We start from the raw sequence: 27669 nt of genomic DNA, 5'->3' as shown, positions 1-27669 counted from the left end.
AAAAGAAAAATAATATCACATCTTTGTAATTTAAAGGTCTCATTTATTTTTCTACTTGATTTATATTGACTCCTGCACCCTATAAAGAAGCAGTTAAGTGCTGAGTTCAGGAACACTACAGTGCCAGCCCATGCACCTGGGTTTGAAGCTTGCTGCGTGCCGCTGGTGTTGTAGATGGCATTCTCCTTACTTATACAAGTTTCCTGGGGATAGAACCTGCACGTTCCTGACTCTTCTGTTAGCAGAGAACTTTACCAGTGCGCTACCTCTACTGTCGAGAGCCAGCTGCAAATTATTCCAAAGATGACATGTTCTTATTCCTGCTGGAAGTAATGTTTACATTTGGTCTTATGGGGACAATAAGAATGCCCAAATATCAACCTGAGCTGGTGGCATTGGGCATGATCAGTGTCTAGCCAGTGAGTGTTTTCTGTGTGGTCTCTGGTTCAAATCCTGATGTGTGGTCTTGTCCAAAAGATACCTTGCTGGGTGGTGTTTATAGTGGTGTGGAGGCAGCACAGTGAGTATGTTGCTGCATAAGAAAGTCACTTACATGAATAATGTTACTTATACAGCTGTATTTATATAGAAGATTATAACAATATACAAATCACTCAAACAGGTATCATAATCCATCACTCCATGGGTGGCACTTTGCCCAAGGAGGCCAATGTGGGGATTAGAACCCACGTTGACACAAGCGATCCCTGCACTTAACTCAGATCACGCAAGCTGCGCTGCAGCTTCTCAACAACACGTTTATTCACTTCTTAAAAAACAGGGGTAATCGGACTTTCAACATTAGAAACTTTAGATCACATAGGGTGCATGATAGCATGGTGGCTTTGGGATTAAGTGCCTAGACCAGTTATGGAGTTAGCCCATGTGCCTGGGTTCATATCTTGTTGCATGCAGCTTGTGTGGTAGGTGGCATTCTCCTTACTTATACACGCTTGCTGCCTGTGCTTAACGGTGACAATGTTTTTCCAACAATTTTGTCAAGCAGCTTACGCTCAACAGGCAAAGAATTTCTCCTTTAAAAGAATCCCTCGCCTTGTGAACCTAAACTGGTGAAAAGCTGGAGACACAAGAAGGAGATCCTGGGGATAGAACCCATATGTGCCTGATTCTTCTAATTTATCAGCAGAGAACTTTACCCGCATGCTACATCTGCTATCAGGAGCTGTCTGCAAATTCTTCCAAAGATGACATGTTCTTATTCCTGCTCGAAGTAAAAAATGTACATTTGGTTTTATGGGAGACAATGAAAAAGCCCAGAGATCAACCTGAGCTAGTGGTGGTATGGTGTTTAAGCAGTGTCTAAGCAGAGATTGTCTTCTGTGCAGGCCCTGGTTCAATTTCTGATGTGTGGCCTAATCCAAAAAATATTCTTTGCTGGGTGGTGTTTACAGTGGTGTGGAGGCAGTGCAATAAATATGTTGCTGCATAAGAAAGTTACTTATATGACGAAAGTTACTTGTGCAGCTGTTTCTTTTTCTAGAGAGCTGTATTCATATAATAGATTATTGCAGATTTCAGCAATATACTCATCACTTAAACAGGCATCATAATCCATAGGTGACACTTTGGGGAAGGGGGAAGGTGACCAGGAGAACAACATGGGGATTAGAACCCATGTTGTATAGAAGTGATCCCTGCGCTTAACTCTGACTTTATGTAGCTGCAGTGCAGCTGGCATGGTCTATTTATCACCTCTTTAAAAATAGGGGTAATCGGATTTTCAACAAAAGAACCATTAGATCACATTGGGGTACAACAGCACAGCAGCTTTAAGTGCTTTCAAGACTGGAGACACAAGGAGTAGAACCAGGGTATAGAACTTGTATGTTCCTAACTTTAGAACTTTACCTGTGCGCTACCTCTGTAGCCAAGAGACAGCTCCAAAGATGACATGTTCTTATTCCTGCTGGAAGTGACAATTACATTTGGTTTTAAGGGGACAATAAGAAAGCACAGAGATCACCCTGAGCTGGTGGTCTGGTGCGTAAGCAGTTTCTAAACAGCAAATGTCTTCTATGCAGACCCTGGTTCAAATCCTGATGTGTGGTCTTGTCCAAAAAAAGGTAAGTTGCTTAGTGGTGTGGGGGCAGTGCAACAAGTTTTTTTGTAGCATAAGAAAGTTACTTATACAGCTGTCTTCTTTTTTCTAGACAGCTGTATTTATAGAGTAGATTATTGCAGATTTCAGCAATATACTCATCACTCAAACAGGTATCATAATTCAACACTCCACATGTGGCACTTTGGGAAAGGGGGGAGCTGCCCAATGTCACCAGGAGACAACGTGGGGATTAGAACCCATGCTGTACAGAAGTGATCCCTGCACTCAACTCAGATCACCGCAGCTGCACCGCAACACATGTATCACCCCTTTAAAAAATGGGTAATCATACAAGAAAAACTCTACATCTCATTAGTGCTTTTAAGGCTGAAGACACAAGGTGGAGATCCTGGGGATAGAACCCATATGTGCCTGATTCCTCTAATTTATCAGCAGAAAACTTTACCAGTGCGCTACCTCTGATGTCAAGAGACAGTTCCAAAGATGACATGTTCTTATTCCTGCTGGAAGAGACAATTACATTTGGTCTTATGGGGACAATAAGAAAGCACACTGATCAACCTGAGCTGGTGGTCTGGTACTTAAGTAGTGTCTAACCAGTGTGTGTTTTATGTGCAGGCCCTGGTTCAAATCCTGATGTGTGTGTGACCTTGTTAGAAAGAATACCGTGGAGTTGGTATAATGAGAAGGTTCCTGCATTAGGAAGTTACTTACTTCCTCAGTATATTATTGCAGATTTCATCTATATACTCATCACTCAAACAAGTGTCACAATTCGTTACCCTGTCACCACATAAAAAGCGAGGTAATGGGGCAGATCTTGGCTCCTGAGTGGGATGGCTGCCCAATCACCTTAATCCCGTGTACTTGCAGCTCAAAGCAGCCCTTAACATCTAAAACCTGCCTTAAAAGAGTCTGAAAGTAGGCAGTTGGGTGAGTCAGTTTAGAGAGTGCTTATCCTGAGGCGGGATTACACTTTCATGAAGAGAAACTTTAGACCACATTGGTGCATGACAGCACAGTGGCTTGGGGCTTAAGTGCTTTCAAGGCTGGATACACAAGGAGAGGATTCTGGGGATAGAACCCACATGTTCCCGACTCCTCTAATTTATCAGAAAATAACTTTACCAGTGCGCTACCTCTGCTGCTGAGAGCTGGCTGCAAATTCTTCCAATGATGACATGTTCTTATTCCTGCTGGAAGTGACAATTACATTTGGTCTAATGGGGACAATAAGAAAGTCCAGAGATCCATCAGAGCTGGTGGCATGGTGCATGAGCAGTGTCTAACCAGTGAGTGTCTTCTGTGTGATCTCTGGTTCAAGTCCTGGGGTGTGTGGCATAGTCCAAAAAGATGCCTTCCTGGGTGGTGTTTATAGTGGTCTGGATGCAGCACAACGTGATTGTCAGTGCTTAAGAAAGTTACTTATATGAAGAATGTTACCAACACAGCAGTCTCTTTTTCGAGACGGCTGTACTTAGCGAAAATTTTCACCAATGTACACATCACTCAAACCAGTATCATAACCCTTACTCCATAGGCAGCACCTTGGGAAGGGGGAAGCACCCCAAGGCCACCAGGAGGACAACATGGGGATTAGAACCCACATTGTTTAGCAGTGATCCCTGCACTCAACTCAGATCACACAAGCTGTGAGCCAGCTGGACTGCAGATACACAATACCACATTTATCAACTCTTTAAAAATCATGGGTAATCAGACTTTCAACAAGAGAAACTGTACATCTCATTAGCGCTTTTAAGGCTGGAGACACAAGGCAGAGATCCTGGGGATAGAACCCATAAGCTCCTGACTCCTCTAATTCATCGGCAGGGAACTTTACCAGTGCGCTACCTCTGCTGTCAAGAGCCAGTCACATATTCTTCCAAAGGTGACGTTCTTATTCCTGCTGGACGTGATGATTACATTTGGTCTAATGGGAACAATAAGAAGCTCTAGAGAATAACCTGAGCTGGTGGTGTGGTACTTAAACAGTGAGAGTCTTCTATGCAGATTCCTGGTTCAATTCCTGATGTGTAGCCTTGTCTGAAAGGATACCTTACTGTGTGGAGGCAGAATAATGAGTAGGTTACTGCATAAGAAAGGTACTTATGCTGCTGAACCATCTTACTTTTCTACTACATTATTGCAGATTTCAGCAATATCCTCATCACTGAAACAAGTGTCACATTTCATCACCCCATAGATGGTGCTCTATGGGAAAGGGGGAAAGTTGAATTATGAGCACAAAAGCTGTGAGCTCGCTGCTCAGTGGCTCCACCAGAACATATTATTCATCTCATAGAAAAGCGCAGTAACCTGACATTCAACAGAACTCACTTTAGATCGATTCTATTTTTATGAAAACGTTTTTTTATTACAGATAAATAGACAAACAAATCGAGCACAAAGTCATTTGCTGACCCGGCAGGGCGGCTTAAAAAACACATGATATCTCAAAAGCCTGTGTAGCTAAGAAATCTTATGTACATATATTATAGACATATATTTTATATAGTACGGAGTACAAAATGCGCACGAGACCAGACCGCTTAATAAAACATAATGAAAAGAAATGGAAACAAAACAAAAAGACAGAGGGCGACCTCCAATCAAGGTGTCGTCTGTCTTGGAAGATTATTAGAAGTAGCAGGAAGGTAAATATGTAGCAGCAAGAACCATAGAATTAGAATACCCAAGCCTTTAGGCCAAAGAGATATCATTATATGTCGCTATATGAGTAGGTGGGAAGGACAGCACACAGGTTATAAAACAATCAGTCTAGATAGCGAGAGAAGGAGTTTGAGAAGTCCCATCCTGTACATTTTATACTTAATCTACCTGTCCAATGTGCGGAAGATCTTTAGTCTATTACCAGATTCCCCCAAAAAAGTTCTTGGACCTTTTCCCGCCAATGTTGGATGTAAGGAGGTTCTATTAGTTATATAGTTTCTATGTGCCCCCAGTGTAGGGAAGTGTGAAGGATGAATTATTTGCTTATATTCTCTGTATGAAATTATACACTGAAAAAAAAATAGTTGAAGAGGCTGGCAGCCGTAAGATGGATGTTTGCATGTGATAAAGACAATGGTTTGTGGTAAGTTGAGAAAGGGAGTGGAGTGGCCAGGACAAGGCATAAGTTAAAAGGACAAAGCAGGTGATTACAGGTGGTGACAAGTAAGATGATGTGAGAGAGAACAATTTAAATACAGGTGTAAATTTTCATTGGAAGAGTGAAGATAACGGAGCAGCCAGGTACATTGCAGTGACTAACGTGGGTCAGAACGGGGGGAGTGTAATGTGATGTGACATCTGTGTGATGTGTGCAATGTAACATGTGTGATGTGATGAGACATCTGTGTGATGTGTGTAATGTAACATGTGTGATGTGATGAGACATCTGTGTGATGTGTGTAATGTAACATGTGTGATGTGATGAGACATCTGTGTGATGTGTGTAATGTAGCATGTGTGATGTGATGAGACATCTGTGTGATGTGTGCAATGTAACATGTGTGATGTGATGAGACATCTGTGTGATGTGTGTAATGTAACATGTGTGATGTGATGAGACATCTGTGTGATGTGTGCAATGTAACATGTGTGATGTGATGAGACATCTGTGTGATGTGTGTAATGTAACATATGTGATGTGATGAGACATCTGTGTGATGTGTGTAATGTACCATGTGTGATGTACTGAGACATCTGTGTGATGTGTGTAATGTAACATGTGTGATGTGATGAGACATCTGTGTGATGTGTGCAATGTAACATGTGTGATGTACTGAGACATCTGTGTGATGTGTGTAATGTAACATGTGTGATGTGATGAGACATCTGTGTGATGTGTGTAATGTAACATGTGTGATGTACTGAGACATCTGTGTGATGTGTGTAATGTAACATGCGTGATGTGATGAGACATCTGTGTGATGTGTGCAATGTAACATGTGTGATGTGATGAGACATCTGTGTGATGTGTGTAATGTAACATGTGTGATGTGATGAGACATCTGTGTGATGTGTGTAATGTAACATGTGTGATGTGTGTAATGTAACATGTGTGATGTGACATCTGTGTGATGTGATGAGACATCTGTGTGATGTGTGTAATGTACCATGTGTGATGTACTGAGACATCTGTGTGATGTGTGCAATGTAACATGTGTGATGTGATGAGACATCTGTGTGATGTGTGTAATGTAACATGTGTGATGTGATGAGACATCTGTGTGATGTGTGTAATGTAACATGTGTGATGTGATGAGACATCTGTGTGATGTGTGCAATGTAACATGTGTGATGTGATGATACATCTGTGTGATGTGTGTAATGTAACATGTGTGATGTGATGAGACATCTGTGTGATGTGTGTAATGTACCATGTGTGATGTGATGAGACATCTGTGTGATGTGTGTAATATAACATGTGTGATGTACTGAGACATCTGTGTGATGTGTGCAATGTAACGTGTGATGTACTGAGACATCTGTGTGATGTGTGTAATGTACCATGTGTGATGTACTGAGACATCTGTGTGATGTGTGTAATGTAACATGTGTGATGTGATGAGACATCTGTGTGATGTGTGTAATGTACCATGTGTGATGTGATAAGACATCTGTGTGATGTGTGCAATGTAACATGTGTGATGTGATGAGACATCTGTGTGATGTGTGTAATGTAACATGTGTGATGTACTGAGACATCTGTGTGATGTGTGCAATGTAACATGTGTGATGTACTGAGACATCTGTGTGATGTGTGTAATGTACCATGTGTGATGTACTGAGACATCTGTGTGATGTGTGTAATGTACCATGTGTGATGTGATGAGACATCTGTGTGATGTGTGTAATGTAACATGTGTGATGTGACATCTGTGTGATGTGATGAGACATCTGTGTGATGTGTGTAATGTAACATGTGTGATGTACTGAGACATCTGTGTGATGTGTGCAATGTAACATGTGTGATGTACTGAGACATCTGTGTGATGTGTGTAATGTACCATGTGTGATGTACTGAGACATCTGTGTGATGTGTGTAATGTAACATGTGTGATGTGATGAGACATCTGTGTGATGTGTGCAATGTAACATGTGTGATGTACTGAGACATCTGTGTGATGTGTGTAATGTACCATGTGTGATGTGATGAGACATCTGTGTGATGTGTGTAATGTACCATGTGTGATGTGATGAGACATCTGTGTGATGTGTGTAATGTAACATGTGTGATGTGATGAGACATCTGTGTGATGTGTGTAATGTACCATGTGTGATGTGCTGAGACATCTGTGTGATGTGTGCAATGTAACATGTGTGATGTGATGAGACATCTGTGTGATGTGTGTAATGTACCATGTGTGATGTGATGAGACATCTGTGTGATGTGTGTAATGTAACATGTGTGATGTGATGAGACATCTGTGTGATGTGTGTAATGTACCATGTGTGATGTGCTGAGACATCTGTGTGATGTGTGCAATGTAACATGTGTGATGTGACATCTGTGTGATGTGATGAGACATCTGTGTGATGTGTGTAATGTAACATATGTGATGTGATGAGATATCTGTGTGATGTGTGTAATGTAACATGTGTGATGTGATGAGACATCTGTGTGATGTGTGTAATGTAACATGTGTGATGTGATGAGACATCTGTGTGATGTGTGTAATGTAACATGTGTGATGTGATGAGACATCTGTGTGATGTGTGTAATGTAACATGTGTGATGTGATGAGACATCTGTGTGATGTGTGTAATGTAACATGTGTGATGTGATGAGACATCTGTGTGATGTGTGTAATGTAACATGTGTGATGTGACATCTGTGTGATGTGATGAGACATCTGTGTGATGTGTGCAATGTAACATGTGTGATGTACTGAGACATCTGTGTGATGTGTGTAATGTACCATGTGTGATGTGATGAGACATCTGTGTGATGTGTGTAATGTAACATGTGTGATGTGATGAGACATCTGTGTGATGTGTGCAATGTAACGTGTGATGTACTGAGACATCTGTGTGATGTGTGTAATGTACCATGTGTGATGTACTGAGACATCTGTGTGATGTGTGTAATGTAACATGTGTGATGTGATGAGACATCTGTGGGATGTGTGTAATGTAACATGTGTGATGTGATGAGACATCTGTGTGATGTGTGTAATGTAACATGTGTGATGTACTGAGACATCTGTGTGATGTGTGTAATGTACCATGTGTGATGTGATGAGACATCTGTGTGATGTGTGTAATGTACCATGTGTGATGTGATGAGACATCTGTGTGATGTGTGTAATGTAACATGTGTGATGTGATGAGACATCTGTGTGATGTGTGTAATGTACCATGTGTGATGTGCTGAGACATCTGTGTGATGTGTGCAATGTAACATGTGTGATGTGATGAGACATCTGTGTGATGTGTGTAATGTACCATGTGTGATGTGATGAGACATCTGTGTGATGTGTGTAATGTAACATGTGTGATGTGATGAGACATCTGTGTGATGTGTGTAATGTACCATGTGTGATGTGCTGAGACATCTGTGTGATGTGTGCAATGTAACATGTGTGATGTGACATCTGTGTGATGTGATGAGACATCTGTGTGATGTGTGTAATGTAACATATGTGATGTGATGAGATATCTGTGTGATGTGTGTAATGTAACATGTGTGATGTGATGAGACATCTGTGTGATGTGTGTAATGTAACATGTGTGATGTGATGAGACATCTGTGTGATGTGTGTAATGTAACATGTGTGATGTGATGAGACATCTGTGTGATGTGTGTAATGTAACATGTGTGATGTGATGAGACATCTGTGTGATGTGTGTAATGTAACATGTGTGATGTGATGAGACATCTGTGTGATGTGTGTAATGTAACATGTGTGATGTGACATCTGTGTGATGTGATGAGACATCTGTGTGATGTGTGCAATGTAACATGTGTGATGTACTGAGACATCTGTGTGATGTGTGTAATGTACCATGTGTGATGTGATGAGACATCTGTGTGATGTGTGTAATGTAACATGTGTGATGTGATGAGACATCTGTGTGATGTGTGCAATGTAACGTGTGATGTACTGAGACATCTGTGTGATGTGTGTAATGTACCATGTGTGATGTACTGAGACATCTGTGTGATGTGTGTAATGTAACATGTGTGATGTGATGAGACATCTGTGGGATGTGTGTAATGTAACATGTGTGATGTGATGAGACATCTGTGTGATGTGTGCAATGTAACATGTGTGATGTGATGATACATCTGTGTGATGTGTGTAATGTAACATGTGTGATGTGATGAGACATCTGTGTGATGTGTGTAATGTACCATGTGTGATGTGATGAGACATCTGTGTGATGTGTGTAATGTAACATGTGTGATGTACTGAGACATCTGTGTGATGTGTGCAATGTAACATGTGTGATGTACTGAGACATCTGTGTGATGTGTGTAATGTACCATGTGTGATGTACTGAGACATCTGTGTGATGTGTGTAATGTAACATGTGTGATGTGATGAGACATCTGTGGGATGTGTGTAATGTAACATGTGTGATGTGATGAGACATCTGTGTGATGTGTGCAATGTAACATGTGTGATGTGATGATACATCTGTGTGATGTGTGTAATGTAACATGTGTGATGTGATGAGACATCTGTGTGATGTGTGTAATGTAACATGTGTGATGTGACATCTGTGTGATGTGATGAGACATCTGTGTGATGTGTGCAATGTAACATGTGTGATGTACTGAGACATCTGTGTGATGTGTGTAATGTACCATGTGTGATGTGATGAGACATCTGTGTGATGTGTGCAATGTAACATGTGTGATGTGATGAGACATCTGTGTGATGTGCGTAATGTAACATGTGTGATGTGATGAGACATCTGTGTGATGTGTGTAATGTACCATGTGTGATGTACTGAGACATCTGTGTGATGTGTGCAATGTAACATGTGTGATGTGACATCTGTGTGATGTGATGAGACATCTGTGTGATGTGTGTAATGTAACATATGTGATGTGATGAGACATCTGTGTGATGTGTGTAATGTAACATGTGTGATGTGATGAGACATCTGTGTGATGTGTGTAATGTAACATGTGTGATGTGATGAGACATCTGTGTGATGTGTGTAATGTTCCATGTGTGATGTGATGAGACATCTGTGTGATGTGTGTAATGTAACATGTGTGATGTGATGAGACATCTGTGTGATGTGTGTAATGTAACATGTGTGATGTGACATCTGTGTGATGTGATGAGACATCTGTGTGATGTGTGCAATGTAACATGTGTGATGTACTGAGACATCTGTGTGATGTGTGTAATGTACCATGTGTGATGTGATGAGACATCTGTGTGATGTGTGTAATGTAACATGTGTGATGTGATGAGACATCTGTGTGATGTGTGCAATGTAACGTGTGATGTACTGAGACATCTGTGTGATGTGTGTAATGTACCATGTGTGATGTACTGAGACATCTGTGTGATGTGTGTAATGTAACATGTGTGATGTGATGAGACATCTGTGGGATGTGTGTAATGTAACATGTGTGATGTGATGAGACATCTGTGTGATGTGTGCAATGTAACATGTGTGATGTGATGATACATCTGTGTGATGTGTGTAATGTAACATGTGTGATGTGATGAGACATCTGTGTGATGTGTGTAATGTACCATGTGTGATGTGATGAGACATCTGTGTGATGTGTGTAATGTAACATGTGTGATGTACTGAGACATCTGTGTGATGTGTGCAATGTAACATGTGTGATGTACTGAGACATCTGTGTGATGTGTGTAATGTACCATGTGTGATGTACTGAGACATCTGTGTGATGTGTGTAATGTACCATGTGTGATGTGATGAGACATCTGTGTGATGTGTGTAATGTAACATGTGTGATGTGACATCTGTGTGATGTGATGAGACATCTGTGTGATGTGTGCAATGTAACATGTGTGATGTACTGAGACATCTGTGTGATGTGTGTAATGTACCATGTGTGATGTGATGAGACATCTGTGTGATGTGTGTAATGTACCATGTGTGATGTGATGAGACATCTGTGTGATGTGTGCAATGTAACATGTGTGATGTGATGAGACATCTGTGTGATGTGCGTAATGTAACATGTGTGATGTGATGAGACATCTGTGTGATGTGTGTAATGTACCATGTGTGATGTACTGAGACATCTGTGTGATGTGTGCAATGTAACATGTGTGATGTGACATCTGTGTGATGTGATGAGACATCTGTGTGATGTGTGTAATGTAACATGTGTGATGTGATGAGACATCTGTGTGATGTGTGTAATGTAACATGTGTGATGTGATGAGACATCTGTGTGATGTGTGTAATGTACCATGTGTGATGTACTGAGACATCTGTGTGATGTGTGTAATGTAACATGTGTGATGTGATGAGACATCTGTGTGATGTGTGTAATGTAACATGTGTGATGTGACATCTGTGTGATGTGATGAGACATCTGTGTGATGTGTGTAATGTACCATGTGTGATGTGATGAGACATCTGTGTGATGTGTGTAATGTAACATGTGTGATGTGATGAGACATCTGTGTGATGTGTGTAATGTACCATGTGTGATGTGATGAGACATCTGTGTGATGTGTGTAATGTACCATGTGTGATGTACTGAGACATCTGTGTGATGTGTGTAATGTAACATGTGTGATGTGATGAGACATCTGTGTGATGTGTGCAATGTAACATGTGTGATGTACTGAGACATCTGTGTGATGTGTGCAATGTAACATGTGTGATGTGATGAGACATCTGTGTGATGTGTGTAATGTAACATATGTGATGTGATGAGACATCTGTGTGATGTGTGTAATGTAACATATGTGATGTGATGAGACATCTGTGTGATGTGTGTAATGTAACATGTGTGATGTGATGAGACATCTGTGTGATGTGTGTAATGTAACATGTGTGATGTGATGAGACATCTGTGTGATGTGTGTAATGTAACATGTGTGATGTGATGAGACATCTGTGTGATGTGTGTAATGTAACATGTGTGATGTGATGAGACATCTGTGTGATGTGTGTAATGTACCATGTGTGATGTACTGAGACATCTGTGTGATGTGTGTAATGTAACATGTGTGATGTGATGAGACATCTGTGTGATGTGTGTAATGTAACATGTGTGATGTGACATCTGTGTGATGTGATGAGACATCTGTGTGATGTGTGTAATGTACCATGTGTGATGTGATGAGACATCTGTGTGATGTGTGTAATGTAACATGTGTGATGTGATGAGACATCTGTGTGATGTGTGTAATGTACCATGTGTGATGTGATGAGACATCTGTGTGATGTGTGTAATGTACCATGTGTGATGTACTGAGACATCTGTGTGATGTGTGTAATGTAACATGTGTGATGTGATGAGACATCTGTGTGATGTGTGCAATGTAACATGTGTGATGTACTGAGACATCTGTGTGATGTGTGCAATGTAACATGTGTGATGTGATGAGACATCTGTGTGATGTGTGTAATGTAACATGTGTGATGTGATGAGACATCTGTGTGATGTGTGTAATGTAACATGTGTGATGTGATGAGACATCTGTGTGATGTGTGTACTGTAACATGTGTGATGTGATGAGACATCTGTGTGATGTGTGTAATGTAACATGTGTGATGTGATGAGACATCTGTGTGATGTGTGTAATGTAACATGTGTGATGTGATGATACATCTGTGTGATGTGTGTAATGTAACATGTGTGATGTGATGAGACATCTGTGTGATGTGTGTAATGTACCATGTGTGATGTACTGAGACATCTGTGTGATGTGTGTAATGTAACATGTGTGATGTGATGAGACATCTGTGTGATGTGTGTAATGTAACATGTGTGATGTGACATCTGTGTGATGTGATGAGACATCTGTGTGATGTGTGTAATGTACCATGTGTGATGTGATGAGACATCTGTGTGATGTGTGTAATGTAACATGTGTGATGTGATGAGACATCTGTGTGATGTGTGTAATGTACCATGTGTGATGTGATGAGACATCTGTGTGATGTGTGTAATGTACCATGTGTGATGTACTGAGACATCTGTGTGATGTGTGTAATGTAACATGTGTGATGTGATGAGACATCTGTGTGATGTGTGTAATGTAACATGTGTGATGTGATGAGACATCTGTGTGATGTGTGTAATGTAACATGTGTGATGTGATGAGACATCTGTGTGATGTGTGTAATGTAACATATGTGATGTGATGAGACATCTGTGTGATGTGTGTAATGTAACATGTGTGATGTGATGAGACATCTGTGTGATGTGTGTAATGTAACATGTGTGATGTGATGAGACATCTGTGTGATGTGTGTAATGTAACATGTGTGATGTGATGTGACATCTGTGTGATGTGTGTAATGTACCATGTGTGATGTGATGAGACATCTGCGTGATGTGTGTAATGTAACATGTGTGATGTGATGAGACATCTGTGTGATGTGTGTAATGTAACATGTGTGATGTGATGAGACATCTGTGTGATGTGTGTAATGTAACATGTGTGGTGTGATGAGACATCTGTGTGATGTGTGTAATGTAACATGTGTGATGTGATGAGACATCTGTGTGATGTGTGCAATGTAACATGTGTGATGTGATGAGACATCTGTGATGTGTGTAATGTAACATGTGTGATGTGATGAGACATCTGTGTGATGTGTGTAATGTAACATGTGTGATGTGATGAGACATCTGTGTGATGTGTGTAATGTACCATGTGTGATGTGATGAGACATCTGTGTGATGTGTGTAATGTAACATGTGTGATGTGATGAGACATCTGTGTGATGTGTGTAATGTAACATGTGTGATGTGATGAGACATCTGTGATGTGTGCAATGTAACATGTGTGATGTGATGAGACATCTGTGTGATGTGTGCAATGTAACATGTGTGATGTGATGAGACATCTGTGTGATGTGTGTAATGTAACATGTGTGATGTGATGAGACATCTGTGTGATGTGTGTAATGTACCATGTGTGATGTGATGAGACATCTGTGTGATGTGTGTAATGTAACATGTGTGATGTGATGAGACATCTGTGTGATGTGTGTAATGTACCATGTGTGATGTGATGAGACATCTGTGTGATGTGTGCAATGTAACATGTGTGATGTGATGAGACATCTGTGTGATGTGTGTAATGTAACATGTGTGATGTGATGAGACATCTGTGTGATGTGTGCAATGTAACATGTGTGATGTGATGTGACATCTGTGTGATGTGTGTAATGTAACATGTGTGATGTGATGAGACATCTGTGTGATGTGTGTAATGTAACATGTGTGATGTGATGTGACATCTGTGTGATGTGTGCAATGTAACATGTGTGATGTGATGAGACATCTGTGTGATGTGTGTAATGTAACATGTGTGATGTGATGAGACATCTGTGTGATGTGTGTAATGTAACATGTGTGATGTGATGAGACATCTGTGTGATGTGTGTAATGTAACATGTGTGATGTGATGTGACATCTGTGTGATGTGTGCAATGTAACATGTGTGATGTGATGAGACATCTGTGTGATGTGTGTAATGTAACATGTGTGATGTGATGAGACATCTGTGTGATGTGTGTAATGTAACATGTGTGATGTGATGTGACATCTGTGTGATGTGTGTAATGTAACATGTGTGATGTGATGAGACATCTGTGTGATGTGTGTAATGTAACATGTGTGATGTGATGAGACATCTGTGTGATGTGTGTAATGTAACATGTGTGATGTGATGTGACATCTGTGTGATGTGTGTAATGTACCATGTGTGATGTGCTGAGACATCTGTGTGATGTGTGCAATGTAACATGTGTGATGTGATGAGACATCTGTGTGATGTGTGCAATGTAACATGTGTGATGTGATGAGACATCTGTGTGATGTGTGTAATGTAACATGTGTGATGTGATGAGACATCTGTGTGATGTGTGTAATGTAACATGTGTGATGTGATGAGACATCTGTGTGATGTGTGTAATGTAACATGTGTGATGTGATGAGACATCTGTGTGATGTGTGTAATGTAACATGTCTGAAGTTTGAAACTAATGGCCACAATAAAAGCAGAACTATATTGTATGTTTCCTATTTTTAACAGCAGTAATGTCTAAAAATGTTAGTGTTTTGTGTATGGGGTTAAAATCAGTTCTACTTTTTTTCATTTTTTTTTATGCAACGTGTTTTATTTTCGCGCAGCGCAGTCGTCTGTAACTACACCAAGCGAGAAAAATATTACAGCCGGCTGGATCTGTTTGTAAAAAGATAAAAGCTACACTGCAGATTAATGTGTTATAATGTGATAAGATTTAATGTTGGAATGTTTTGATGTTGATTCAAATGAATTAAACTACAGATATTGTGAGACACGGGGTCTTGAACATGTATGTGCCCCCTCTGTTCCCTATTCTTATGTACAGCTTATTGGTTTGCAGTAATTAATATTACCAGATATATTATTTTCTGTTTTATTGAATAATTACATTTGTCTTGTTTTTGTTTTCACACATGAGGCACGTGCTATGGGGCTGCCTAAATGTGATTTTTGAAAATGTGAGATGTTTTACAGGTAAATGGTTGCAGGTCATTTTAAAGATAAAATTTATTTTTGTCAGGAGAAAGTAATCTTTTTTTGTTCCAGGCTGTTGTGTATTACAGGGGGCTAAATTGCTTAATCTCATTATGTTAATATGTAGTTTTGAACCCTGCTACATTATTTTCGCAGAGTCCAAATAGGAGGGAATGTTGAAGGGACTGATCAGGTAGTTTTGTTTTGTGTTTTATTTTCTTTTGAATTAATGAATTTGGTTCTAGGAGATCTACAAAATGTGTATGAGCTTCAATGAGTAACCCAGATTAAATGTGTATGAGCTTCAAGGAGTAACCCAGATTAAATGTGTATGAGCTTCAAGGAGTAACCCAGATTAAATGTGTATGAGCTTCAAGGAGTAACCCAGATTAAATGTGTATGAGCTTCAATGAGTAACCCAGATTAAATGTGTATGAGCTTCAATGAGTAACCCAGATTAAATGTGTATGAGCTTCAAGGAGTAACCCAGATTAAATGTGTATGAGCTTCAATGAGTAACCCAGATTAAATGTGTATGAGCTTCAAGGAGTAACCCAGATTAAATGTGTATGAGCTTCAAGGAGTAACCCAGATTAAATGTGTATGAGCTTCAATGAGTAACCCAGATTAAATGTGTATGAGCTTCAAGGAGTAACCCAGATTAAATGTGTATGAGCTTCAAGGAGTAACCCAGATTAAATGTGTATGAGCTTCAAGGAGTAACCCAGATTAAATGTGTATGAGCTTCAAGGAGTAACCCAGATTAAATGTGTATGACAGTAACTTATATTTTGAGGTTTTTCTGTGTAGATGGTTCCAGATCCCCCTCCAGCCAATTTACACAGGAGGCAGAGGTGACGTCACTCACAGATGAGTCTTTACAGATTTAGATGGGGAGAAGGCAAAACAAAAAAATTGTTTGAATATTGTTTATTTTATGCCAGATTTCAGTAACATATTTTGTTTGTTTTTGTATTAATCAGGTATTTACAGGACCTGGTGGGTGGGATTTACAAGTGTTCTGGATCATCAGATAAATGTGGAACAATAAAACTCCACCCTTTTGAAATGTTCTATCTATATGTGACATGGGTTTCCAATGTAAATTTGTAATGTAGACATACTTTATCATATACAGTATGTGTAGAACAGGATACGAGGCACAAGGTAAATTACCCAGAAGCCACTCTCACCTTCTTGTTCATCTCAAGGAGCGGAGCTGGAGGTGCTCGCTGAGGCTTGTAACCCGGCAGAAGGTAAGACGGCCGACATATACACTGACTCTAGGTACACTTTTGGCATCGCCCACAATTATGGGCCCATTGGTAGTAGGAACTTTATTGGATCATCGGGTAAGCCAATTGACAGAGCAAGAGAAGACAGACCTGACAGCAAGAGAATTTGCAGCCAGGTGTCAGTAAATTGGCTTGTCCCTGGATACAATAATGCCACCACTAGGTTTGTAGCAGCCGGCATGATGTGCGCACGGCGTGACATAGGTAAAACAGCAAAGGTACCTGTGAAAAGTGCAGCCCGGCCAGATTACCCGTCCTAGCGACTGCAGAACATACAACTACCCGAGGTAGAAGTGTATGACGCGGTGCTCGTGTGTGTAGACCTGTTCTCAGGGGGGCCTGAAGCCCGGCCTGTATTTTCCCCACTGCAGACCTTGTGTGTAAGTGACGGGGGAACAATGTTATCCCAAGTATTGACCTGATGTTTGTACAATAAGATATCAGCAGTTCTCCAGATGTTATCCCAAACTTAGTTTGTTTAATAATTGTATTTAAGAAGTGTTGTGGGAATATTAAATATTGAAGTTAAGTTTTATGTAAAGTTCTGGATCAGCCTTAGCATTGGACTATTAGAGTCATGCGTCAGATAAAAGGTACAGAAGTGGAATATTCCCATTTGAAAATATTTTTAGTTATTTGTTTTTTGTCGTTGTTATTGTGAAAGGAAAATTCTGTGCAGTGTTTGTGTGTGTGTGTGTGTGTGTGTGTGTGTGTGTGTGTGTGTATATATATATATATATATATATATATATATATATATATATAAAGAAGAAAAATGAGTTTGCATGTATCACTTCTAGTTATTGCTCAATGTGAACGTTTGATGTAAAGATGTTATTTGTTAATGTTTTTCTTCAAATTAATTATTTGATTAAGATCAATTAATGTTTATACAATGAAAAAGTTTGTTCTCCACAGGAAGAGTCCAACTGGGAGCGGAAGGAGTGAGAACCATATTCTAACAGAATGTGGACGGATAAGGGAAGGTGAACCGGTAAGACCCAAGGCACTCTTGATGGCTTTTGCATTGATGGTGTATGACCTCACATAGGCCCCAAGACTGCAAGGATCGATGTGGTAAGATCTAATTGGTATGTCCCAGGCTTTACAGCTGTTGCTGCTAAATTCTGTTAGAGCTGTTTGATTTGCCTACAGAACAGTCCTGGCAGACCGGTGCCAACCTTATCATACCCGCCTCCCACAAAGAGAACAGACCTTGAGAGGCCTCCCCATGCAATACAAATTAGAGTAAGAAAAATTGGTTTGTGACATTTGTCAGATAAACATGTGGAATCTGTGTATATTTTGGTGAGCTGGAGATGTTCCAGGCAATCAGCTCAGATCAAGGTACAAATCCTGCTGGAAAGTGTGACACCAAGTGCATATGAAATGTACCCAATAATTACACATCTTCTAGGTGCCCTGTCCATTGGAACAGAGAAGTTTTTCTTATATAAAATGTGTTTGTTTGTTTGTTTGATTTAGTTTAAGGGCCTGACATTGTTATTGTATGTACTTAGAACAATTTTTATAGTACGTAGATGTTATCACCAGATTAGTAACAATTGACAAGGGTTGGGGTCCCCCAGCAAGTGGCAGTAAACATGAACTAAAAGATTTTTAATACGATTAACTCCATTACTGAGGTGCGGCAGGAGCAGCCGGAGCCAGTACAACGCGTTTGTCATGAGCTGACGGCAGTGTCACAATTCCAAGCAGCCGCCCAGACAAGTAAGAAGACAGATGAGCGGAGGGTTTGTGGGGTCACAATAACACCCCACTAATCCGCCTATGTGGGATCTCACACCAGGCTCACAGCATGAGGTGTTGTGTATAGCCCGGTGACGTAAACTAAAAGAGACGGTGTCTGACAGATGAAAAGGACCAAATCAAGTCCTGATGACATCAGCAAAGTTCCAAGTAAAGACCAAAGACCTGAGTGAATCCGTCAGCAGTATCAAGTGTTCTAATCAGAAGACAGGAGAAGAAGAGGACGATGATGTACATGACTTGTCGATACACTGGTGGGACCCCATACCCTAACCGGACATTGGTGATGGCATCATATTAGTTGTGGCCCTATTGATATATTGTTTGAGTTTCATAATCATAATATATAATTTCTGTAATTTAATATGAGAAAAAGGGAGGTTTGTGAAGGATGATTTATTTGCTTATATTCTCTGTATGAAATTACATTGTGAATTATCAAGCAGGAGGCCGAATTACTAAGATATGTAATATGTGAAAGTGATGATAATGTGTAAATGATTTCGTGCAGCAGCCATCTTGTCTGGAGTTCCCATCTTGGTTCTTTTGTAGTGAATAGGAAAGTCATTGTTCCTTTAATACAAGTAACGTTGATTTCGTATGTTTTATCTTTGACCTTGGTTCCCATGTGAAGTTGGATAGGGAGTGAGATGGGGGGATGGCAAGTATGCATGAAGAAAGGTCTCCCCCCATCTCCACGAGGACATTCTGTCCAAAAGAGAGATAAGAAACCTGTAAACATAATGTGTGAAGAATTATAATGATGTATTTTATTGTATGCTTTTTACTGAATAACAAATATTGTTACATTGTCTCTGATTGGTTTACCTCAAGCCTACACCCCTTCTGAATTTCAGTTTAACAGTTTGAGTTTGGTAATAAATCCTTCAGAGGAGCATTTTGAACATTATCAGCAGCGTCTGTGTGTTTTCTTCTCCTCTCTCGATATATATCGGTGAAATATCCTAATTAGGATTCTGACTAATGGAGTCTGGCCTTGAGAGTCTGTTGGGACGTTGGCATGTTTGTGTTCTGATAGGTTATTCCAGGCCGAACCAGCCCCAGCAGCATATCAAAGGCATGCACAGACAGGCGGCAAAAGGCCCGAAATTTCTCAGGGTTACGACGGAGGTCAGCAAAGAGGGTATGAAAATGCCCTTTAGAGGTGCGTTGGGCCACTATTGGGTGAACCCACATCCTACCTGATCTCCGCCGGTGTGGCCGTAGAAGGCTACCGCGTTGCCCAAACCTCCGGGATAGCATCCATGCCAATAGGACACGGGCCAGAGAGCTAGGTGGCATCAATGCAGTGTGGCAGACAAACTTCCCTAAAATACTAGTAGAAACAGTGGGTTTCATCCAAAGCACACAAATGAATTAACACAGGTGCACAGATGAAGCAGGGGTATTGCATTCATGGCCCTTTTGAAGCCTGGCGTAAACAGAACAGCTGAGTGCGTTTTTTACACGCGCGGGAAAAACGCATGTCTTACGCGCGTATTACACGCATACATCGTTAAAATACGCATTGCACACGCTGCTGACGCGCGCGCAACGCTCGTGTGAATCTGCCCTAAGAATGAGAGAATACTAAACCTCACTCTGGAGATCATCTACCTGCTAACGGGAGAGGTGAGGGATTCTGGGAGTTATGTCACATGACGTCTCTCTAGTCTATATTAATATACTACGAGTATGAGGGATTGAAAGAATGTGTATCGGGACATGTATCAGTGTCTCCCCATACACAGGACTACGCTGTCCTGAAGAAAACATGTGATGAGGGTGTGACCTCCGGCGGCCGTTCCCGTGTGTCAGGAGGAGTGAGCAGGACCCACAGCCCCATCACAGGACCTCTACCTCACTCACTGATACATGAGCAGAAGATCCTAGACCTCACCAACAAGATCATTCATCTGCTGACCGGAGAGGTGAGGACTACCGGGAATGCTGGGACATTATATAGTAACGCTATGAAGGGGTCGGGATGATGACTGTCTCATTGTGTGTCAGGTTCCTATAAGGTGTCAGGATGTCACCGTCTATTTCTCCATGGAAGAGTGGGAGTATATAGAAGAACACAAGGATCTGTACAAGGACGTCATGGCGGAGGACCACCAGCCCCTCACATCACCGGGTAAGAGGGATCTGTGCAGGGACGTCATGATGGAGGACCACCAGACCCCATCACCGGGTAAGAGGGATCTGTACAAGGACATCATGATGGAGGACCACCGGAACCGCACATCACCGTGTAAGAGGGATCTGTGCAGGGACGTCATGATGGAGGAGCACCGGAACCGCACATCACCGGGTAAGAGGAGACTTCCATTATAGGGGTTATGCGGGGTCCAAAAATTATTATCCCTGCAGTATGTGAGTACATTCGCTAATATACATTCCGGTCCCCTTCTTTGATGACGATTCTTTGTCATGTGACTGAGCCCGTTGTACTCTATGTAATCGCTGTACTATTTCTCCTGCTTGTACATAGAGTAAAGCGGGGCCGGTCACACGACGAAGAGTCATATCGTCATCAAAGAAGACACTGCAACTAGACTTCCGGTCCCCCGGCAGCGCTATAAAAATCTATCAAATCTCATAATCCGCGCCACCGGGGACCGGAATGTATATTAGCGAGTGTACTCACATACTGCAGAGACTACACCGCTAATAAATATTGGTCCCCACATAACCCCTTAAGAAGAGAACAGTTTTGAGGGTCACCTATCTGTCACCCCACCATCTTTTCATCAAATATACACTATGTATTCAGTCACTGTCCACGTGTTTCCTATAGATGGATCCAGTAGGAAATGGCCAGCAGGGAGATGTGCCAGTCCAGAAGAGGCTGGACGCAGCTGCAGGCTTGAGGGAAGCCGACATGACCGTCCTGGTAGGGAAAGGGTTAATGTTAAGAGGTGAGGGAAAGGTGAAGGAGCTGAAGGAGGGACGGGGAGGAGCTAGGGGGGACGGGGGGGCCGTTACTGCGCTTCCCGCTGTTTCTCGGCATTGAGCCGGAAGCAGCGGGAGGAGTAATACACAAGAAGCAAAGCTCCCACCCTCCCACCCTTGTTTTGTTACTCCTTAGGTCTTCTGTACGTCCGTATATGAGCGTTGTGTTTTATTTTGTGTGTTTATTTAACATGTTTTTCTTTTTTCCGGAGTAGGTTCTGTTGTCATGGCAGCTGGCGGGGGGAGTCCTTGAGGCCAGTCAGTACAAAATGGTGGGGGGGTCGCATCGGGGGTATGCGTCCCCCAAAAAAGGTACATGGTTGAAGACTTCATCGGGTGTTATCCCTTTGAAGTGGTCTTCTGGTAGAAGGTATGTCACTTGAAGGCTTCATCGGGTGTTATCCCTTTGAAGTGGACTTCTAGTGGTCGGTATATCACTTGAGGGCTTCAACGGGTGTTATCCCCTTGAAGTGGACTTCTAGTGGTTGGAGCCATCTGCAGAGGTGAACGGTGCTTCCGAGCTGGTTTACGGCTGGAGGTAATTAGTGGTTTGCAGATGGCTAATTCGGTGTGTTCTTGAAAGGAACATCTGAAGGGGCTTCAAGGACTTCCTCTGCTCGGGTTAATGTTAACGTTTAATTGTTATTTATGATTCTGACCCATGTTGGGTCATGTGAATTATTAGGAGGAATTCTCTGGTGGATTCCTAACTAGTTATCCGAATGTTTCGGATTTAAATTGTTTTTATAAAACTGTGAAATTAATAAACGGCTGCTGTGGCCATTTCACATCCAACCTCGGTGTCATGTGTCGTTACTAAATGGGGGTGGGGGATAGTATGGTTTAAGGTTAACACACGACTCTACCTAGGCAGGTCAAGTGAACCCCAAGGATAGACCAGAGAAAAATCACAATGTCCGACAGAGTCATCAGGTATATAGGAAATATCTTAGAAACGACATTTGTGTATAGTGCCACACAGCCCCCTTTGTGTATAGTGCCATACAGCTCTCCCCCTTGTGTATAGTGCCACACAGCTCTCCCCCTTGTGTATAGTGCCACACAGCCCCCTTTATGTATAGTGCCACACAGCCCCCTTTGTGTATAGTGCCACACAGCTCTCCCCCTTGTGTATAGTGCCACACAGCCCCCTTTGTGTATAGTGCCAAACAGCCCCCTTTGTGTATAGTGCCACACAGCTCTCCCCCTTGTGTATAGTGCCACACAGCCCCCTTTGTGTATAGTGCCACACAGCCCCCTTTGTGTATAGTGCCACACAGCTCTCCCCCTTGTGTATAGTGCCACTCAGCTCTCCCCCTTGTGTATAGTGCCACACAGCTCTCCCCCTTGTGTATAGTGCCACACAGCCCCCTTTGTGTATAGTGCCACACAGCCCCCTTTGTGTATAGTGCCACACAGCTCTCCCCCTTGTGTATAGTGCCACACAGCCCCCTTTGTGTATAGTGCCACACAGCCCCCTTTGTGTATAGTGCCACACAGCTCTCCCCCTTGTGTATAGTGCCACACAGCCCCCTTTGTGTATAGTGCCACACAGCCCCCTTTGTGTATAGTGCCACACAGCTCTCCCCCTTGTGTATAGTGCCACACAGCTCTCCCCCTTGTGTATAGTGCCACTCAGCTCTCCCCCTTGTGTATAGTGCCACACAGCTCCCCCTTGTGTATAGTGCCACACAGCTCTCCCCCTTGTGTATAGTGCCACACAGCTCTCCCCCTTGTGTATAGTGCCACACAGCCCCCCTTGTGTATAGTGCCACACAGCTCTCCCCCTTGTGTATAGTGCCACACAGCTCTCCCCCTTGTGTATAGTGCCACACAGCTCCCCCTTGTGTATAGTGCCACACAGCTCTGCCCCTTGTGTATAGTGCCACACAGCTCTCCCCCTTGTGTATAGTGCCACAAGGCAATGGCACATCCGAGAAAGTTGTATCAGCCAGGGAGATGTCACTCAAACATGGAAAGGTGGGTTTGGAGGCAGGACTATGTGACTCGTGAGGATATCGGCACCGCCCCATGACCCTCTAATGAGTAATTAGCATATAGTGTGCGTCGTTTTAAAAGTGGATTTTAAGAATTTTGCGGCATCTGAAAAAAACATACAGCGGAATATTGTCAGATCATGTATTACCGCATGGTGACGGTTCAAGGGGTTAAAACTACCAGACAGGTTCCCATGAAATATACAATGAATTGAGAAAAGAGAAACCAGAGACTGCTCGTCCAATAACCAGGCAATTATACCCAGCACTCCACTATATACACCCAGCACTCCACTATATACACCCAGCACTCCACTATATACACCCAGCACTCCACTATATACACCCAGCACTCCACTATATACACCCAGCACTCCACTATATACACCCAGCACTCCACCATATACACCCAGCTCTCCACTATATACACCCAGCACTCCACTATATACACCCAGCACTCCACTATATACACCCAGCAATATACCATATACACCCAGCACTACACTATATACACCCAGCAATACACCATATACACCCAGCACTCTACTATATACACCCAGCAATATACCATATACACCCAGCAATACACTATATACACCCAGCACTCCACTATATACACCCAGCACTCCACCATATACACCCAGCAATACACTATATACACCCAGCACTCCGCTATATACACCCAGCACTCCGCTATATACACCCAGCACTCCGCTATATACACCCAGCACTCCGCTATATACACCCAGCACTCCGCTATATACACCCAGCACTCCACTATATACACCCAGCACTCCACTATATACACCCAGCACTCCACTATATACACCCAGCACTCCACTATATACACCCAGCACTCCACTATATACACCCAGCTCTACACTATATACACCCAGCGCTCCGCTATATACACCCAGCGCTCCGCTATATACACCCAGCGCTCCGCTATATACACCCAGCGCTCCGCTATATACACCCAGCGCTCCGCTATATACACCCAGCGCTCCGCTATATACACCCAGCGCTCCGCTATATACACCCAGCACTCCACTATATACACCCAGCACTCCACTATATACACCCAGCACTCCACTATATACACCCAGCACTCCACTATATACACCCAGCACTCCACTATATACACCCAGCACTCCACTATATACACCCAGCACTCCACTATATACACCCAGCAATATACCATATACACCCAGCACTACACTATATACACCCAGCAATACACCATATACACCCAGCACTCTACTATATACACCCAGCAATATACCATATACACACAGCAATACACTATATACACCCAGCACTCCACTATATACACCCAGCACTCCACCATATACACCCAGCAATACACTATATACACCCAGCACTCCGCTATATACACCCAGCACTCCGCTATATACACCCAGCACTCCGCTATATACACCCAGCACTCCGCTATATACACCCAGCACTCCGCTATATACACCCAGCACTCCGCTATATACACCCAGCACTCCGCTATATACACCCAGCACTCCGCTATATACACCCAGCACTCCGCTATATACACCCAGCACTCCGCTATATACACCCAGCACTCCGCTATATACACCCAGCACTCCACTATATACACCCAGCACTCCACTATATACACCCAGCACTCCGCTATATACACCCAGCACTCCGCTATATACACCCAGCACTCCGCTATATACACCCAGCACTCCGCTATATACACCCAGCACTCCGCTATATACACCCAGCACTCCGCTATATACACCCAGCTCTACGCTATATACACCCAGCGCTCCGCTATATACACCCAGCGCTCCGCTATATACACCCAGCGCTCCGCTATATACACCCAGCGCTCCGCTATATACACCCAGCGCTCCGCTATATACACCCAGCGCTCCGCTATATACACCCAGCGCTCCGCTATATACACCCAGCGCTCCGCTATATACACCCAGCGCTCCGCTATATACACCCAGCACTCCACCATATACACCCAGCACTCCACCATATACACCCAGCACTCCACAATATACACCCAGCATTCCACTATATACACCCAGCACTCCACTATATACACCCAGCTCTACACTATATACACCCAGCACTCCACTATATACAACCAGCACTCCACTATATACACCCAGCACTCCACTATATACACCCAGCACTCCACTATATACACCCAGCACTCCACTATATACACCCAGCACTCCACTATATACACCCAGCACTCCACTATATACACCCAGCTCTACACTATATACACCCAGCTCTACACTATATACACCCAGCACTCCACTATATACACCCAGCACTCCACTATATACACCCAGCACTCCACTATATACACCCAGCACTCCACTATATACACCCAGCACTCCACTATATACACCCAGAACTCCACTATATACACCCAGCACTCCACTATATACACCCAGCACTCCACTAAATACACCCAGCACTCCACTATATACACCCAGCAATACACTATATACACCCAGCACTCCACTATATACACCCAGCAATACACTATATACACCCAGCAATACACTATATACACCCAGCAATACACTATATACACCCAGCACTCCACTATATACACCCAGATCTCCACTATATACACCCAGCACTCCACTATATACACCCAGCACTCCACTATATACACCCAGCACTCCACTATATACACCCAGCACTCCACTATATACTCCCAGCACTCCACTATATACTCCCAGCACTCCACTATATACTCCCAGCACTCCACTATATACTCCCAGCACTCCACTATATACTCCCAGCACTCCACTATATACACCAGCACTCCACTATATACACCCAGCACTCCACTATATACACCCAGCACTCCACTATATACACCCAGCAATACACCATATACACCCAGCACTCCAATATATACACCCAGCAATATACTATATACACCCATCACTCCACTATATACACCCAGCAATATACCATATACAACCAGCACTCCAATATATACACCCAGCAATATACTATATACAACCAGCACTCCACTATATACACCCAGCACTCCACTATATACACCCAGCAATATACCATATACACCCAGCACTCCACTATATACACCCAACACTCCACCTTATACACCCAGCGCTCCACTATATACACCAGCTCTCCACTATATACACCCAGCAATACACTATATACACCCAGCTCTCCACTATAAACACCCAGCAATACACTATATACACCCAGCACTCCACTATATACACCCAGCAATACACTATATACACCCAGCTCTACACTATATACACCCAGCACTCCACTATATACACCCAGCACTACACTATATACACCCAGCACTCCACTATATACACCCAGCACTCCACTATATACACCCAGCACTCCACTATATACACCCAGCACTCCACTATATACACCCAGCAATACACCATATACACCCAGCACTCCACCATATACACCCAGCTCTCCACTATATACACCGAGCTCTCTACTATATACACCCAGCACTACACTATATACACCCAGCTCTCCACTATATACAACCAGCACTCCACTATATACACCCAGCACTCCACCATATACACCCAGCTCTCCACTATATACACCCAGCACTCCACTATATACACCCAGCACTCCACTATATACACCCAGCACTCCACTATATACACCCAGCAATACACTATATACACCCAGCACTCCACTATATACACCCAGCGCTCCACTATATACACCCAGCGCTCCACTATATACACCGAGCTCTCCACTATATACACCAAGCAATACACTATATACACCCAACACTCCACCTTATACACCCAGCGCTCCACTATATACACCCAGCAATACACTATATA

The sequence above is a fragment of the Rhinoderma darwinii genome, chromosome 11, assembly GCF_050947455.1.
Source record: "Rhinoderma darwinii isolate aRhiDar2 chromosome 11, aRhiDar2.hap1, whole genome shotgun sequence".
Classification (NCBI taxonomy): Eukaryota; Metazoa; Chordata; class Amphibia; order Anura; family Rhinodermatidae; genus Rhinoderma; species Rhinoderma darwinii.
This window is presented reverse-complemented; position numbering follows the sequence as displayed.